This window comes from Sylvia atricapilla, chromosome 17 (genome assembly GCF_009819655.1).
Source record: "Sylvia atricapilla isolate bSylAtr1 chromosome 17, bSylAtr1.pri, whole genome shotgun sequence".
Taxonomy (NCBI): Eukaryota; Metazoa; Chordata; class Aves; order Passeriformes; family Sylviidae; genus Sylvia; species Sylvia atricapilla.
Window position 1 is genome coordinate 592,919 of NC_089156.1, and position 15,738 is coordinate 608,656.

Consider the following 15,738-nt stretch of genomic DNA (forward strand, 5'->3'; position numbering starts at 1 on the left):
AGGACAATTTACAGCTGTGTTGTGCTATTCCCTCTGGAGGTGGGTTCCTGTCCTACCAATCAGCCAGCAGGAACTTTTGGACTTCTCTTTGGGAGGACAACGATGTGGTTTTGGCCCTAAACTCCTCCAGGAAGCAAGAGGTTGTCCATACTTGGCAGAGGCCTATATTGCCATGAGTTCCTGGGGGCTGTTTTAGGGTTGTTTGTCAATTTATCTGCATTTCCCACTGTGCTGCTTGACGCTCCTGGATGGTCCCCAATATTTTGAGGTAGCTTCTAACAAAACCCCTCTTGTGCTCCTTAGTCTGAGGGGTTTGATAACTTATCCCTTCCATGGATTGCATCCCTTTTCACTTGTTCTGGCCACTAACTGCATGTCTTTGTCTCCAGCAGTGCCTGCAGACAGGTCAGGATTGGATGTCTGCACCTTTAAACATTATTTTCTCCCTTAGGCCATGAAATTTGTGTCACTTCCAGAATGCAAATCCCATTCGGGAAACAAGCTAAACCAAATTAAACCAGACCTTTCTAATTCCTGTAAATATAACAGCCACAGTTTGCACATGTTTGTGTGTTGTCTTTGGGAGCTGGCAGAGGAGGCAGGGGCATTACTCACCCAGGGCTTATCTCAGAGTTAAATGTTTGACTCCTGCTTTCAGGTGAAGGACACGCTGCAGATCCAGCTTAGTGTGTCTCTCTATCTTTGATTCATGAGCCACAGAGAGAGATATTTCATCTTTGGGGCCAAACTCACTTCCATGGCTGAGGACAACCACAGACATTTTGCTCAGTTAACATCCTAATTATTTTTACTGCAACAGCATTGTCTCCTATCCCATGGTCTCAATTGAGCCTCACTGCTAAATGCAGAATCTTTTCCAGGAAAATGGATATTACTCCTCCTCCCCAGGTCAGAAATGGGAAGAATTTTTAGGAATAAGCCATGGCTCCTTGCCATGCTCTGCAGGGTGCTGTGGCAGGAGGGGCAGAGAGGGATTTGCTCCCAGGCTGGGGAATGAGGATGCTGCTTCCTGCAGCTAGTTCCATACAGAGCCGAGGCCAGGGTCTGCCCCAGGGCATGTTTCTGCTCTGGAAAGTGGTTCCAGGTGGCATGTGACACTGGAATGTGTCTCCTGGCCCTGCAGGGCTGGCAGAGGATCCCACTGCCCTGTAACAGGGTCTCAGAACTCTAAATCACAGTGTGGGACAATTGATTTTATGGAAATGGGATCCCCAGTGAGATGACACTCACTGCCAGGGGAGCTCTTGCTGCTGTGTGTCTCTGAAAATCCTCAGCTTTGACAGGTGAAGGCAACTGGCCAGGGAGGCTCAGGATCCACACAAGAGGAGAGAGGGAAGGGCTTTGTTCTGGGCAGATGAAAACCAAGATTCAGCTCTCCTTTTTGTTGTTTTTATTGCAAAAGGGGAAACCTCTGGAGCAGTGTTTCTCCCATCCAGTGCTGTTCTCAGTGAGATTTGGCAGCTCAAAGGTGTTTGAAGTGACCATGACCAAAGCCCAGAGGGTTTTCCACTGTGGGAAGTCTGGCTTAGGAGTCCTCTGCTCCTCCTGCTTTGTCTCAGACCCCAAGTGCTGTGAGCTTGGAGGGGTTTGGAGTGGCAAACTCTTGTCAGGAGTGTGTAGAGTCAGGCTTTGCACAGCCTGGTTTGTGTGTGGCTCTATCCTCACCCCAGACATTAATGTTAATAGATTAGGGAGAGCTTGAGCTGGATCAGATAAATACATTAACACATCATCTGCAACCAGCATTTGTGCAAAGCTCCCTGAGCCCTCCTAATGCCCAGGATATCCTCATTTTTGGCATGTATTACACGACAAACATCCAGCTGCAAAATCAAATCACGAGAAAGCGAGATGTTCTCTTATCATTTCCTGCCCTGGGAAGTGACTGGATATGAGTAAGGCTTTTTACTGTTCCTTGGGACAGAGCAGTTCAAAGAAAGCCAGAACCAGAGCAGGGGTCTCCCTGTCAGCTGTGGATCCAGGACAAAGCTTTCCTCAGCAGGAAAGGGGCTCTAGTGCATTGTGGAGCATCCAGGGCGCTGGCAGGGTGCAGGTACAGCTGGTGGAGAAGTGCCCAGACTGGGTGAGCTGTGATCTGTTCTCTTAGTGACCAGTGCCATTAATCTTAATTAATCCTACTGGCACTGGTGTCAGACTTGGAGCTGGACAGGTAAAATAACACATGGTTTACTCAAATGCCTCTTTTTCATTTACAGTGTCAGATACCACCACTGCCACAATGGGACAGAGAGGTCACACCACTGATGTGCCTCTAGAGGGAGAATCACAGAATATCCTGGCCTGGAAGGGATCCACAGGGATCACCCAGCCCAGCTCCTGTCCCTGCCCAGAGCCCCAACAATCCCACCCTGGGCACCCCTGGCAGCGCTGGCCAAAGGCTCCTGGAGCTCTGGCAGCCTCGGGGCCGTGCCCATTCCCTGGGGAGCCTGGGCAGTGCCTGAACCCTCTGGGGGAAGGACCTTTCCTGATCTCCAGCCTGAGCCTGCCCTGGCCCAGCTCCAGCCCTTCCCTGGGTCCAATGGGAAGCACCTGAGCCTCCCCTCCCATCTGACAGCACCAATTTGGGACACTGAAAGCCTATGAGGGATGTGCAGTGATGAGTTATAACTCTTTAAATGAAAAGATTAAAAGCAAAAAATGGGAAGTTATGGGTTTATCAACACCTTCCCCACCACACTCACACATGCTCCCAGAAAATATCCACACTTCCTTAGAGATGCCTGTTGAGACAGGGCAATTCTGCACTGAAGGTAAGTTTAGGAAGAAGGGAAAACAGTCACAATACCTGTGTTTCTGACCACCAGGTCAGGAGGAGCTTCTGCCCCTGAGGGCGGCTGGGTAGCTCAGATGGAGCTGGTGGCATTGGAGGGGTGATGAGTCCTCCAAGACACTGGTGTGTCAAGGTGGTGGCACTGGGCTTGTGGGGCTGTCTGGAGAAAGGGCTGTGCCCTGGGCACCTCCAGCACCTGCACAAGGCAGGTTTTGACCCTTCTGCACCTGCACCTCCATGAACACTGAAGGGCATCCTACAGTCTCCCCTTGAGCAAGATTTGTCCTTCAGTTGGGAAATAAACCAGAAATAAAAATGTTTTGGAAACTCCACTGTATCCCAACACAGCTGAAAGAGGGGTGGCTGAGTGAGCGAACATGGGTGCTAAATGTGGGGAAACCTGGCAATGCAGAGCCTGAGACCTGCAAAGGTGACGTGGTGAAGGTGCTGAAGGTCCTGGTGGCTGCACCCCGCGTCCCCTCGCTGCTCCTGCCGAGGCAGAGGTTGCTGTGACCCAGGTGCTGGAGGCACCGTGGTCTCAGCTGTTCACGTTTGCTCCGGGCAGAGGTAGAAGACTCAGAGCCTTCCAGCAAGTGGGATTTAATGATTTCTGCTCCTGTGCTTGGATTACCTGACTTTGGCTGGCTGGAAATGCAAATGAAGCCGTCTTTCCAACCCGGGTAATTAGTGCTTATCTCGGGGGTCACCAGGCAGTTCTGGGAGTCGGGGCCAGCTCCTTTGTGATGCAGGACGAAGGGAATGGCTTTGCCAGGCACTTGAGAAGGAGGGGCTGCCCTGGGATGAGGAAGGGCATTCCTGGGGGAGCACTGCATCCTCCTGAGGGCTGGGAGCCCCCCCAGGGCATCCTCCCCATGCTGCCCACCCTGCAGGATCCCCCCTGAGGAACACCCTCCAACCCTGAGGGACACCAAACCCGGGCTGGGAAAGGTGTGAGGACTCAGCACTGTCCTGGCAGGACCCAGCTGTGACAGCCAGCTGGGCTGGGTTCCACAGCTCTGCTGCACCTCTGCACAGGAAGGGATGGGAATGTCTTTCCCTGAGGAGCACCCCTGCCTGCTCCCGCTGGAGAAGGTCTCCAGGGTGCAGCAGTGAGTGAGGGAGAATTGTCAGAGCTCTTTGCAACTCACAAAGGGCGGCAAAAACCTGCCTAAAGCTCTAGAACCACCACGAAGCAGTTTAGAAGCCTTTTCCAATATTCCTTCGCCTTTCCTGGTTGTTTGAAGTTGTTCTTTTAGCTGAGTTAATTATTCTTTGTCTATTCTGATGAATCAGGGAAATTTTTTTTCCCATCGAAAGGCTTTTTCCCCATTGAATGTGTTTTCCCACTGAAAGGCTTTTACTCTTCCAAGAGCCCTCATAGAGGAGAAGGCCCAGAGAGCCCTGGTGGGTGTGCTGTCCTTGGTGTGTCCAGCCTACAGAGCTGGGGCCAGGGTTCAGCCGCAGCTTTTGGGAAGTGAAAGCCAAGGCTTGGGAAGGAAGGGTCTCCTGTGTCACAAACAGGAGGAGACAGGGGAGGTTTGGGAGGTGTGTGCCTCCCTTCAGTGAGCACAAAGGCTGCTCTGGCATTGCTGTGCTCAGCACCTGAGCCCTGCCTGTCCCTGGAGCTGCTCTGGGGAACAACCAATGGGAAAACCTGCTGAAATCTTCCTTTCCATGGGCTTTCTCTAACTGCCATCTGCTCTCCCTGGGACTGCCTCCACCACAGCAATGCTGGAGTCTCAGCTGGCTGTGAAATCCAGTTTGGTGCTGGCAGCGCTGCCCTGGGACACAGCAGCTGCACCCCGGGCCTGCTGTCACCCCTGCTGCCACACTCCTGGTCCTCCTGCCACAGAAGATGTCCTTTAACAGGTTGGATGTAACATTTTCCCTGCCTTTAACCTGACCCTAGTGAGAGCTGCTGCAAAGCCAGCACACACCAAGAACTTGACGCCTGTTCTGTGGCCCAGTGCCTTTTTTTCACCTATTTTGCTGCTCAAAGCCAAACACATCCTCCTGTTCCCTCCCTGCTCCACACACCAGTCACATCTGCTCTGCTCCCCTCCCGTGTTAGCTCCCTGCAATCCATTTTATTGCTCATTTAACAAGAAAACCTCTCTGAGGGCTGTGGCAGCTGGAAAATCATCTGGAGGAGTGATTTGCAGTTTCTGCCGGTAGCTTGGAGGCCAGTCAGACTGGGTTTTGCTGTCTCATGCCCTGAGTTTGGAAGTTTTTCAGGTGGTAACAAGGATGTTGCTTCCACAAAGCCCTGGATCTCTGATGGGCAGCTTGTCCAGGAGAATCCAGGGTCAGAGCTGAGCTCAGGATGCAGAGCTCAGCTTATTCTGCATGGAAAAGCCACAGCGAGATGTCAGCACAGTGATCCCACAGGTCAGGGCCTCCAAGAGAGGGAACAGGAGAGGACCAGGAAGCAGGAGCCTCACTGGGAAAGGGATGCTTTTCATGAAGGTTGGAAAAGACCTACAGGATCGTCTGTCCAGCCATCAGCTCAGCACCACCAAATGACCCCCAAACCATGTCCCTGGATGCCACAAGTCTGCACCTTTCTTACCTGTGTGTGGTTCAGCTCTCAAGGGAGGCTGCAAGGACAAGGACAGTGCCAGCAGCACCTTTGGCCCTGCTGGTTCTGCCACTTCCCACTGAGAGAATGAGCCAGGCCAGGTCCCTCTCCTGATCAGTCTGACAGCAGAGATGTGGCTGCACTGGGAGAGGCTGCAGGAGCTGCTTGGGCTCCCAGAGGAGAGCTTCTGGAAGTCCTGTGGTGTGGCTGATACCTTGGGAAGGCTGACCTGAAACAGAGACTGGACAGAGCTAAGAAAATAAAGTAGGTGTTCATTGAAAGGCCTTCAGTATACACCTTGGGCAGGACAAGAGCCTGACCAGGGTTACATCCAAGGTGGACTAAGAATGGTCACAAAATGGCTCCCCTGTCAAAAAGTTTTACATTTTTATAAGTTTTGGTCCGTTTGTGTATTGAGGTTTAATTGTCCAATTCCAGCTCCAGGCTGTGAGGTCTCATCCTTCCTGTTCCTCCCTTCAGTCCACTGTTGTTTGTGCTTTTGGGGCTGAAAACTTGTAACAGTTGTCCTTGGTGTGCAACAGGACAAGGATTTGTGTCCCTGCTCTGTGCAGAGCTGAGTGACACTGACTGTGAGCTCAGAACTGCCCCTCTGGGCAGCACAGGATATGAAATACATGAAAGCTGAAACTTCAGGCATCATGGCCAAGGCCTTGTTCTGCTCTGATACATGACATCAGTTCAGAAATGGGATCCTAATGACCCAGAGATCATCCCTTTTCACAGGACACGGGACAATCACTGCCTGAAAGCCATGGGGTGAGCTCGGGAAGGTGCTAAGGAGCTGGCTGGGAGAAGGGTCTGCTATTCCCTGCTCCTCCGAGGGCATGACTCCATTGGCTCTGCTGGAGGGGGAGCTGCTGCAGGGTCACTCCAGAGAGCTCCAGAGGGATTAGGCAGGAACAGACAGGTTCCTTGGATCCTGCAGGGAATACATTCCTGGAGGTGGGAGCTGGTGGCCAGAATGCTGGGAGAGGAGGCCACAGGGAAGGGAAGCAGCTCCCTGTGACCACAGGAGCAATGAGAGCAGGGGCAGTCCCAGCTCCACAGCGCACGAGTACTGCTAATCAGAGCCACCTCATCTCCTCTGGGGTGATTCCTGCGGGAATTCAGCGTTTCCAAGCACTCGCCTCCTCACGGGTGAGGGCTGAGCCGCCCTTGCAGGAGTCGCCGTGTCCAGCCAGGCCTCTCCCGCTGTGGTGGCCCTGGAGCCGTGCTCCCGGCGCTGGCCGCAGAGCCCCTGTCAGCAGGAGGGAGAAGGGCTGTTCTGGCGGTGCCAGGAGGAGCCGTGTGAGCCCGGGCTGAGGCCGTGTGTGACAGTGACCCCAGCGCGGTCCCGGCTGCGGCTGCCCCAGCTCGGGCAGTGCCTGGGAGAGGAGGAGGCTGATGGAACAGCGCACGGCACCGCTGAGGGATGGGCCCTCTGCACCCAGAGCCACCAGCACGGCGTGAGGGGCACCGGAGCCGGGACGTTCAGTGTAAGGCCTGGGGGGCAGGATGTGGATGAAGAGCTCAGGGCAGGGGAAGCTGAGCGCAGCAGGTGAGAGCTGCCGGGGTTTGCCCCGCCAAGCCAAGGGCAGGGCGCTCAGCTGTCCCTGGAGCTGGCACTCCTGCAGCGGGCCGGGCCTGCAGGCCGTGAGGGCACAGCCTCCGGGAGGGGACATGCAGGGCCTGCGCCACCACAAACCCTGCCCCTGCTATTTCAGGAGCAGAAATCGATACTCCTTTTTTTCCTTCTTCTGGCTGCATCCAGATAATTATCAGTGGCATGTTTTGCACAGAGGTGTGGGTTGTTTTTTTTTTTTTGTTTTTTTTTTTTGTTTTGTTTTTTTTTTTAAGTAAGAATTGCGGTGTCTAAAACAGGCCTCAGAGAAAAAAAAAAAAACTGTCCCTGGAGAGCAACTCTGCCTCCTGATCCAGGTCTGTGCTTTGCCAAATGAATTCCCATGTGCTTTTGGCAGGCTCCAGCCTGGCTGCTCCTGTCCTGCAGCTGCCTGCTCCTGGGGACAGCTCTGTGGGGTTCAGGAGTAGCCCAGGCACTGAGTGCTGAGAGCCACCCCATTCCCTCTGCTGGTTTTCACTTCCCTGGGAAATTGGCAGGGCTCAGCTCCTGCCCTGGTTCGCATCCTTCTGTAACCACAAGTCCAAACCCACATTTGCACCAAGGAGATCAGTCCAGGAGAGGGGAACTGCTGCTGCTGGAGGCACCTTTCTCCAGAGGGGAATGGCCTTTGGGCTGTGTTATCCACAGAGACGGAGAGACTGAATAAACAATGGTGCTCCTGCTGAAATCAGGAGATCTGGTTTTACCAGAAGGATCCCATAAACCCCTCCAGTTCCCTGTGTCACCCCTTCCCTTCTGGTTGTGGCTTCTTGGGAGTGTCTCCTGCCTCGAGCCCATGTTTGTAATTCCATACAACACATGCAGTGCTGATCTTCACAGGGTCAGAGTGTCCGTGGGCCTGTGGGAATGCACACCCAGTCCCAAACAGCTTCCCTGCGACACTGCAGCCCTGACTCCCCACTTCAGCTCCCCAGCATGGATTTGTCCTGGTTCTCCCCATCGGGGTCAGCCACCCTTCATGGGTGACCTCTCATGTCATGGCTGGAAAAGTTCTGGAAATTTCCAGAAGTCCACTGGCAGCCATGATCTGATGTCAAACCAGGCTGAAGCCCCTGGATCTTGTTGCTGCAGCCCTGTTGTGCAAGCAGTCATGTGCTGCTGGAAGCACATGGAGTGCACGGAAGGTGACTCAGCTCCCAAAAAACCCCTCAGAGAAGGTGACTGGGAACCCTCCCAGGGGATGTAATTTAGTCAGAGCAAGCCTTTGGTCTTGAGGCAGGGTGTCCTGGTGGGATTATCTGCCTTGTGCCACACAGGAGCTCAGACCAGGTGATTGATTGACTGCTCCTCCTGCCTCTGCTGTCTGTGAATCAATCAAAGGTGCCGTTGAAGTATTTTTGCAGAGGATGTGTGACAATAGCAAAAGAATAGCTCAAAGCCACCTCTGAAAAATGCTGTGTGTTATCAAAAGGGAGAAAGGTTTGGAATAAAAGCTGATTCAAGCCCTGGAAGTGTGTCACCATCCTCCCCCATCTGCAGCCAGCCCTGGGGTGCAGGGGAGATGTGAGAAGCAGCTGAGATGTGAGAGCAGTTTCTCCAGAGCCCTGTATCAGGTCCTTCAACCCCCCTATCCGACTCTCCTTCATCTCCCTCATCCAACTCCCTCATCAGCCCCTGAATCACGCAAGGCTCAGAGCTTCATGTGCCTGGAAGTGACTCAGAGGCCTCAGGAAGCGCCAGCAGCTGCTGTTACCTGCGAGAGCTGTGACATCAGTCCCCGCCACACCCTGCTCCTGTTCCTCCAGGTGATCCCTATAATTAGTCCCACTGAGATATTCCCAGCAGAGCCGCTGGTGTGACAAATGTGATGGGAAGAGGGCTGGAGGCTCTGCTTCCACATGCAGGAGCGTCCTGAGAGAGAGAAGCACAGCTCAAGAAGCTTTAAAACTCTTTGCCCGATTCCTTGTGGGCTTTGCTTCCCAGGGACAGCAGGGTTAGGAGATTTGGGGAGTGTTTCCATTTATCCATGGGCTTTGCAAGAGTGCTAAATTAAACCCTGAATTTAAAGGACTGTTTGCAAATGGTTCCTTTCAGTGGGAGACTAAAAGACTCCTCCCTGGATCAGGAAGTCGTGTTGCAGCCGGTGCTCCCAGAGCCTCCTGCACAGCTTTGGGATGAATCAGCCTGGGCTGGGATTTATGTGCAATGTAACTGAAATATACCCAGGATCCAGATCCCAGGGGAGGGAGCTTTCCTCCAAGCTCTGAGGAGCTGATTGTCATGACAGCTCTGCCTTCCTGTGCTGCCCCAGGTCCCAGCACCAGTGGTCTGCACTGACAACATTCCCTCCTCATCCCACATCCCCAAATGCCACATCAGCCCTTGGGGTCCTGGTTGACTCCCCAGATCCCCACTGGCACAAAGAATGTGCTCCCCCCTCCCAGACAGCTTTGCTTCTCCATTTGCTGCTGCTCTGCTCCCTGCACTGTTCCCTGAGGATAAATAAGAGCATTTTATAATGAAGCACCTCTCACCCAGCACATATTAAATAAATTTCAGTTGCCCTTTATTACACAATAATGATAGTAAGATTTAATTACCTCTGCACCCAAAGGGGACATGAATTTTAAGCGATAAGAATAAATCTCCCCAGTAGTTCAATTGGGGTTGTGTGCCGTGGGGGGGGGTCAATTCCAGTGCAGCAGTGGGTGGTGACAGAAAAATCCTTCCCGAGGAGTGCAGATCCCAAACTGAGACTGTGGGTGGATTACGAGAGTGAGACAGGTAAGGAGCAGCTGATCCAAGGAACCCAATTAAACAATGATGCTTAGTGGAGTTTCTGATCTGTGCCACAGGCTAAAGATGCAGGAAAATGTGTGAAAATCCAAGAGCTCAGATAGATCAACAGGGTGAGAGTATCCGTGGGCTCTGCCCTAGGAGACTGTGCTGCTCTCCTCACTCCTGCTATCGTTTTCCACAAGTTCAAATAATCCCTTTTTCTGGGTAAAGAACACAGAAGAAAAGGCATTCTGGGAGTGACTCTGTTTCCAGGGCTGTCTGCGGCATCTGTTTTGATTCCTGCTGAAAACTGTGTCACCCAGAAACACCCCAGGCACCGACAGTTCGCACTGTGCTTTTGGCAGTGCGGAGAGGAACAAGTTCTCCAGGAGCAGAGGAACTGGGGAGAGCTGGAATGGCAGGGCTGGAGTAACCCTCACCCGAGCTCCTCTCCAGCAGCCATGGTCCTGCCCTGGGTATTGCTGCAGCCATGAGTGAAAGGCTGGGGCACGGTTTGAGACACTGCCTTTGGTCACAAATCATCTCTCGCCCTTTGCAGGGGCTCAGTTCAGGAAATTTAAGCATTTCCTGACCCCCTCTCCCAGTTGTGCAGGTGCTGGTTTTGTTCTGCTCACCACAACATGATGCAAACAGGTCCAGGTCACTGTCTCCAGGTGCATTTTTTCTGTTCCTCTTGCCCCTTTTCTTTTGCCTTCAGTTTTGCATCCTGGCATGAGAGGGGCCAGGAGCTGAGCACTTCCCTGTGAGGCTCCTGGGGACCTGCAGCCCCCTGGGGACCCCTGTCCAAGCCTTCATCCCTCACTGTGTCCATGTGTCAGCACTCACAGGTCATGCCTGGCTGCTGTTCCTCAGCAGGATCCCACTCCAGACCTCCCAGGATTTCCCAGAGAGGTAAAATCATCTCCTTGTGTCAGTAAATAAAAGGAGAAGGCTGAGAGGAGAGGGTTGACAGGTTTGTGTGGTGTTTTCAGCTGCACACTCTGTGGGATGGAAAGGCTGGGTTGCAGCAGGATCCCTCCCAGGCTTGGGGATCTCTGGCCTGGAGGAAAGCCTGGCTTGTGGCTTTTTCCAAAAATGCAGCTTTGCAACTGAGCTTCTCCAAAAGAGGAGTCTGTGTGGCCTCTTCAAACCTTGCACTTGTGATTCAGTTGCCATTTCATGCCAAACTCCATGTCTTCATCTTCCAGTCATTGTTCCTGGAAAAACTGAATCGTGCTTCCTGTTTTCTACCCCAGGTCTTTCACTCACATTTTCCAAATGGAGTGATAAAGGATGAGCCCATCAGGCAGTGGAGGGCTTGGAGCCCTGACAAAGGCACTGTGTGATTCATGTGTTACCATTAATTTTGTTCCCTATTTTGGGATGCAGGATCTATTCTGGACTCCAAACCACATCTCTGCAGTGGGGCACAGACACCTGTCACCCCTCTGAGACTCTCCTCCATCCTTGTTCATTTATCAGGCATGGGATCTGATTTAGGCAGATTTATGGCAGTGCTGGGCAGTGCAAGGAGAGCTGCACAAAGATGTGGGGATTCAGTGGATTTTTTTTGGGAAGCAATGGGAAATATCTGCATGTTGCAGGCAGAGCTGACCCACCAAGATCAGTTCCACATCAAATATTCCCAGAGCTTGTCCATCCCAGCCCTGCTCCTATGGGTCAGCACAGCCTGGATGCAGTGACCACAAACCAGCTGCTACTTCTGTTCCTGCTCACTACATCTGTGTCTGTCTGTGTTTTAATTCCTGCTGCCCTTCTACCCCTTGTTCAAACATATTCAAACAAGGGCAATGTCCCTTCATTTCCTCTCCCTGCCACTGCTCAATCACCACATCTGAATTTGTGAAGCAATTCCAGAATTACTGGGGTAGCAGCCACCCCACAGATTGTACTAACATTCCTTTAGGCTGAGGAGGAGCTTGTTCCTGGCTAATTCCTGATGGACTGATAAGGGGGATTTGGTGACCATCTGGCTGATGGTGGGGTCAGCTCTGCCACAGGAGGACCTGGCTCTGGGAGCATTTTTCCACAGGTTCTCCATGATCTGCTTGTTCCCTGCCTCTCCCACCCTGCTGGGTTCTTACTGAGAGCAAGGACATGTAGAAACCTGGCTGTGGGAGTGCAGAGACCCACAGGACATTCAGATCTGAATTTGTTTCAAAGCAAGCCCAGCCCAGTCAGTGCAGGGCCAAGTCACTGCAGCACATGGAGAGGAGCATGGAGCAGGGCCTGGGGCAGCCCTGCCCTCTCCTCAGCAGTGACACTTGTGGCTGTTGACCTGCAGTCCTACAGAGGTTAAGTTTTCCAGCTGTTCTTGACATGCATTCCTGATTCCTGATGGGGAATTACACCCTCGATGCTCAGCTCAAGCTGCACAGCTGGAGAGGCCCACCTGGGCCTTTATGTCACAGGGTGAGGATGCTCTGGAAAAGTCTCAGAGCAGGAGACTGGAGAAGAAAAAGAAGTAAGGGAGGCAGTCTGCAATGCAGACCATTTTACGGCAAATTTACAGTAAATTATTTATTACAAATGTAATCAGTTATCTTTGTGGACATGTTTGCATGGAAGGAAGCCTTGAAGAGATGTCTGTGTCGGTCTGTGGTCTGTGTGCATCATCCCCACACAATCCTCTCTGTGAGCTCTGTGAGGGACTCACTTGTGGGCACAGAGAGATAAAGCCATTTCTGGTGGCTCTACAAAGGCCACATGGCAGAAAGGAAAATATTTACAGCAGAGAGCCTGAACATCACTGTTTTCATGCAGCACCTTCTTCTGAACCAGCTGACCATAATCGTACACTGAGAAAAGCAAAAATTCTCCTTTGGCACTTCCAAGGCCTTGGAGAACCAGCGAAGATGGGAGAAGGGGATTTTGGAGGGGCTGTTTCCTTGTGAGTGCCCGTCCTCTGCTCTGGAGAAGGGAAGAGCAGCTCTGGGGTTGAGTCCCTTTGTGTGTTGGGGGTCCCACAGCTGCCCTGGCCCCTCTCTGGCTCTCTGGCAAGGGTTACACTGCTCCCACACATCCCTGCCTCCTGGGATGCCCTGTCCCCTCTGTGTCCTTTCCTGGGCTGTTCCTGCCCATGGAATCAACTTCTTCATCCTGGCCAGCTTTAATGGCATTTACCCAGACTCCCCGAGTCTCCTTTCCTTGGTCTTTGCTCAGCACCATGGCCAGCCCCAGCAGAAAGTCCGAGTGTGCCCACTCATTCCCAGCGATCCACAGCCTCTCCCAGCAGGAGAGCGACTCCCAGCTGCTGATTAATCTCCAGACCCGTGCTAGGCTCTGCATTTTGTTCCCTTGGGTGGGGTTGTCCTTGTGCTGTGCTCCATTCAGACACAAAACGAAACTGTGTGGAATGAAAGCTCCCTGAAGGGCTGGTGCTGCTTTGTCCTTGCATCCATCCAACAGGGTTTTGTGGGAAACGGAGAATTTACATCTTTCCATGGATTCTGGTGGGGTCTGTGTTACGGGAATGGGGGCAAAACCAGGCAGAAAGAGGATTCAGGCCCTGCTGTAGAGGAGCAAACTTCCATTGGGAGGAACCTGGGAGAGTCAGCAATCAAACCAACAACTGCCCTGGGTAGGGGTGGAGCCCCATCCCTGGAGGGGTTCAGCAGCCATGGGGATGTGGCACTTGGGGATGTGGGTTAGTGCTGGGTTCATGCTTGGGCTCCATGATCTTAGAGGGCTTGTACAACCTGAGTGATTCCATCATAAATCTCCTTTAGACCCACAAGGCTTTGGTGTATGAGGATGGAATTTTTCCCCAGATTTTGGACAGCAGTGCTGGGTGCACCGAGTGAGTGCCCAGTCCTGTCAGCCCAAGGGGTGTCCAGCTAGGGGCTGCACTGAGGGGCCCCTCTGCTCTGCTAGCTACAGTCACTTGAGCAGTTTGAGCTTCTCATAAAGGATACATTGATGGGAAGCTGACTGGACATTGAACAAACACATTCCTGGCCTTGTTCTGGTGTCCAGTGTGTGGCCCCTGGGCCCTGGTCCTACAGCAGTCCTGTGGAGCTGGGGTGCAGCAGTGATGTTGTGGGAAGCTCTTTGAACATTGCAGATGATTTTGTGTAGTTTGGGTCATGAATGAGCCCAGCTGCACCTCCCTCCACTCTGTGTACACACAGGGCACTGCAGAGCACAGCTCCTGCAGATACGCCTCTGGACATGGGGCTGTGCCTCCCCTCCCCTCCCCACCATGCTCCCCTTGCTTCTCATGGAGTTTTCTCACTTTCCCAGCACAAATCCTGAGCACACAGTGTTCACATTGCAGTTGTTACAGGAAAGGTGCTTGCAGAGCATTCAGTAAAATAATCAAGATTGGAAAAGCCCTCCAAGGTCACCGTGTCCAGCCTGTGACCCCTCCCCACCTTGTCACCAGCCCAGAGCCCTGAGTGCCACATCCAGGCCTTCCTTGGGCACCTCCAGGGATGGGCACTCCAAACCTCCCTGGGCCTGAGCACTCCTTCCATGGAGAAATTTCTCCTGATGTCCAACCTGGCCCTCTCCTGGCACATCTTGAGGCCCTTTCCTCTCATCCTGAGCATTTGCAGGGTTCCATCCCACTTGGCCTTCTCCTGAGATCAGTTGCTGCTTTCCTGATTCCCTGGAGCCCTCTGGACCTCCCCTGAACAATGGCTTTTGCCTAAGGCCTTTTTCTCACTGCCTGAGCTGATAAAAGGCAGATCTCACTTCTTTTGTGTGCAGGGCTGAAATCTGATTGATCCTTCTGTGCCTGGCTCTCCGGGTGAAGTGTGTGATAGTCTGGCTTTTCATTCTGTTATCACTCCAGATTTTATTTCTCATTCCAGCAAGAATCGTTAAATTGCACTCTTTGGACAATAATTGCCAGCAGAATCACAGCTTCTTTTCACAATTTTAATGCTGCTCCTAAGCCAGGATGCAGCTCCTTTTGGAGCGTTTTCTCAGGGGCCTTTGGCCCTGTTGTTCTAAATTCCTTCTTTTCCCTGTGATTTTTGGGATGATCCCTCCAATTCAAACATGCAGCATTATTGCAAAAGTTTAATACATTGGCAGAGACATTTCCACCATTAGATTTGCTCTCATAACTCCACAGTTGTGGCTCCACCATCGACCACACCTTTGCTTTCCTCAGCTTTCAGGATCCACCAGGAAACTCCCCGCATGGAATTGCAGTCAGTACAGCACTCCTGTGGCAATGGGCTGGGTGGGAAGTGAGGTTGGGATGGGCTTTTCCTCCTTTTATCAACCACAGGTGATAAATGCAGGTGTATGTGCAGGTGAGATCCCTTTGGAACCCCTCAGCACCCAGTTCTGAGCTTCATCATGAAGTTGGCAGCATTTTGCTCCAGGAGTTTTGCATTTTAAAGCACTCCCTGCATCCAGGCCTCTCTGGACAAATACTTATTTTTGGAGTTTTTTGTGGCTCCCACACAAGATCCAGCAAACCCAGGCCTTTCTCCAGTGTCAGCACCTCCCTGTGCTCCCACTTCAGCCTCTCTCCAAAACTGGGGCTGCGCAGGGATGAGGGAATCTCCTGGGTTTGCTCTCACAGCCTGAGGGGTAGAGGATGGATCAGCCTGTGCTGTGTCCTTGGCATCCTTGCAAAGGAGATGCTCAGCCAGCTGTCCCAGGAATACAGACCTGGATAAGATCCCACTGGACCCCTTTAGCCAAGGCTCCCAAAGCAGGTTTTTTGCCCTCATAATCGCTCCAGAGCTTTAATCTGTGGCTGTTCCATGTGCCCTTATTCCACCCCCAATGCTGCCATGTCCAGGTGGTGCCACAGGGCACTTGGGCCCATGGATGAGGCTCTCAAGTGCCCCCTGAAGAGCCTGGAGGGGTCCAAGCCTCTGGAAAGCTTTAGTAGGGATGTCCCCAGCATCACAGGGCAATGCCAATTCCTGCCACAAGTCGCGTGTGAGGAGCAGAGGAGGAGCAGCCAGGCTGTGCCTTCCCTCAGGGGAAAGCTGAAATCCCACC